At 42.6% G+C, this 2,552-nt stretch overlaps 1 non-coding gene across 1 annotated transcript; it reads left to right on the top strand.

Annotated features, from left to right (window-relative positions):
* Positions 1 to 1,314: 1,314 nt before the first annotated feature.
* Positions 1,315 to 1,396, top strand: trnas-aga (transfer RNA serine (anticodon AGA)). Its single transcript has one exon. It is a non-coding gene; the product is annotated as a tRNA-Ser (tRNA).
* Positions 1,397 to 2,552: the final 1,156 nt, after the last annotated feature.

The raw sequence follows: 2,552 nt of genomic DNA, 5'->3' as shown, positions 1-2,552 counted from the left end.
TTGTAAAGAAATAACTTGTGTTTTGATAGTGTTTTTCACAGCCTCAGCACCTTTCAAGCATTTCAAAGCCAATTAAGTTGCCTTGTTTGCCTTCCAGAGATGGATCACCTCACACTTCTCCACATCAAACTTGTGAAACCAGCCAGTGCCCATCTGACTCTGGCTCTCATAGCCGATTGTGCTCCATCACTTTTCCTAATGAAATGAGGTAAATTAATTCAGGTCAGGGACTGAATCAGGGATCTTCCTCATTTGTATGACTCAGAACCACACAGGACGTTTCGCCTACTCAATCATCAGGGGCAGTCTCAGCACTTGTAATTAAACTTTTATTTTCATTTAAAATGCTTCAGACATGCTGCACAAGTTGATAAATATGGTGAGTTATTTTCGGATACACTTGCTTGTAGTTACAATTAATTTAATTGCTAGCTATTTATCATCATAAAAACATTTTTTGTTTATGTACGGGAGCGGACAATGGAAATGGTACGGGGTAATAAATGCATCACAAACTATGTCTTGGCTTTTTTACATTAGCATGGTGGGATGTTATATTTTAATGACGAGAGCGAAATAATTAAATCTCATAGTCAGTGAACTCGTAAAAAGACATGATGTGGAGATGCTGGCGTTGGATTGAGGTGGGCACAGTAAGAAATTTCACAACACCAGGTTAAAGTCCAACAGGTTTATTTGGTACCATGAGCTTTCGGTGGCTACTCCTTCATCACTCACCTGATATAGGAGCAGCACTTAGAAAGCTCGTGATACTAGTAAAAAAGAGTTGTGATTAAATATGACAACCAAATACATTCAACATCTGGGGCTTCTCTGATCATGTATTTGCCAGCCCTCGGTCACTGGATGGCGCAGCCTGTGTGGACAGCAGATTGATGCCCAGTACATATTATTGACTTATTTCGACAAAATTAGTTTTGTTTATGTGTCGGTGTGGGGCAGTTGAGAAAAAAAAACTCCAATAAATAAACAGGGTAAAACTGAATCATGTATTAAGAGTTTGCCCGGATTTGGGAGAGCAGGAAGGGGGAAAAAAAGCAAGATCTGAAAGACTTGATCCAGAGCAAGTAAGTTGGATGAAACAAGTGCAGCGAGACGGGATTCCCCCTCCTGGCGGCAGCTCCGCTCTGGGCATGAATGGGAAGTAGTAGTGGCGCGCGACTCTGTGACCTGGGGTGACCCCTCGGAAACGATTGCAACATTCGGAATCCGAACGCCGTGTGTAACAACGTTCCAATTCCCTCGACTCGAACGTTCTGACAAAACGAATGGCAACAAAGTATCTCAACGTCTGTAGTCGTGGCCGAGTGGTTAAGGCGATGGACTAGAAATCCATTGGGGTCTCCCCGCGCAGGTTCGAATCCTGCCGACTACGGGTCGACTTATTTTTCTTGACCAACATTTTTTAAAAAATTGCATTTTATTTGCAGCGACATTCTGTTTCGATTAGAAACAAATCAGTGCGACTTCCAGCGCCGCCAGATTGCAAAGCGAAACGAGAGCGCGGAATCCATATTGTGATTACTTTTCTCCGAAGCACCCGTTTGGTCAAAACAATCCCAAGATTGTCTCGCATTTATTATTTTCTTTCCTTTGAATTGATTTCTTTTCGAGCATCTGCATCATTTATGACACCCCGTAAATGTGTGAATTGAGACCATCCATGCCTATAATCCAGCAGAAAGTTAAAATGATCACATTTTAGTTACTTAAAATTGCTGCGTTTCTTCAAGAACAATTCGTACATTGAGGGTGCTGCCTCCCATCGAGTATATAACACATCGCAAGTACTGCACTTTCACAGGCGATCCCACTTATGGGATGTCTCTGTCTGCAAGTCTATGTGACAATGCCAAATCAATGAGTTGTGTTGAAGATTTTGTCCCAATGGTCAATTTTAACGAGGTAAGACACTTAACCACAGTTGAGCCTGTTATCGTAGAATGGTTGCAGCACCACTGGTATCTGTCCTTGTCCTCTGAAGGAACATTTCACCCAGCCACTCCCCTGACTGTTCCCTAGAGCCCGATAATGATACATTTCCCTTCTGAAAACCTCAATTGACGCTGCCTCCAACATTCAAGCAGCACATTCCCGCTCCCTGACCATTGTCACCATTGCTTCTTCTGCCAATTATCTTAAATCTGTGCCTTCTGGTCTCAATCCTTCCCTCCATAGGGTCCAAAATCCTGACCCCCCTTGATTTTGAGTATCACCATCAAATCCCCCCTCAGCTTGCTCCAAAGAGAACAGTTCCAACTTCTCGAAGATATTAAAGACTCAAAATATCTCAGATGCTGGAATCAGAAATTTTGGAAAATCTCAGCTAGTTTGACAGCACCTGTGGAGAGGGAATAGAGCCAATGTTTCGAGTCTGGATGAACATAATGCTGTCACACACACTGAGATTTTCCAGCCTTTTCTGTTTTAGTTCCAACTTCTCCAATCTATCTGCATGATTGAAGTTCCTCAACTCTGGAACAGTTCTTGTGATTATTTCCTCTAATGCCTTGATGTCTTTCTGGGAGTGT

This window comes from Carcharhinus amblyrhynchos, chromosome 21 (genome assembly GCF_965287045.1).
Source record: "Carcharhinus amblyrhynchos chromosome 21, sCarAmb.v2.hapA, whole genome shotgun sequence".
In the NCBI taxonomy this organism is placed as follows: Eukaryota; Metazoa; Chordata; class Chondrichthyes; order Carcharhiniformes; family Carcharhinidae; genus Carcharhinus; species Carcharhinus amblyrhynchos.
This window is presented reverse-complemented; position numbering and strand designations above follow the sequence as displayed.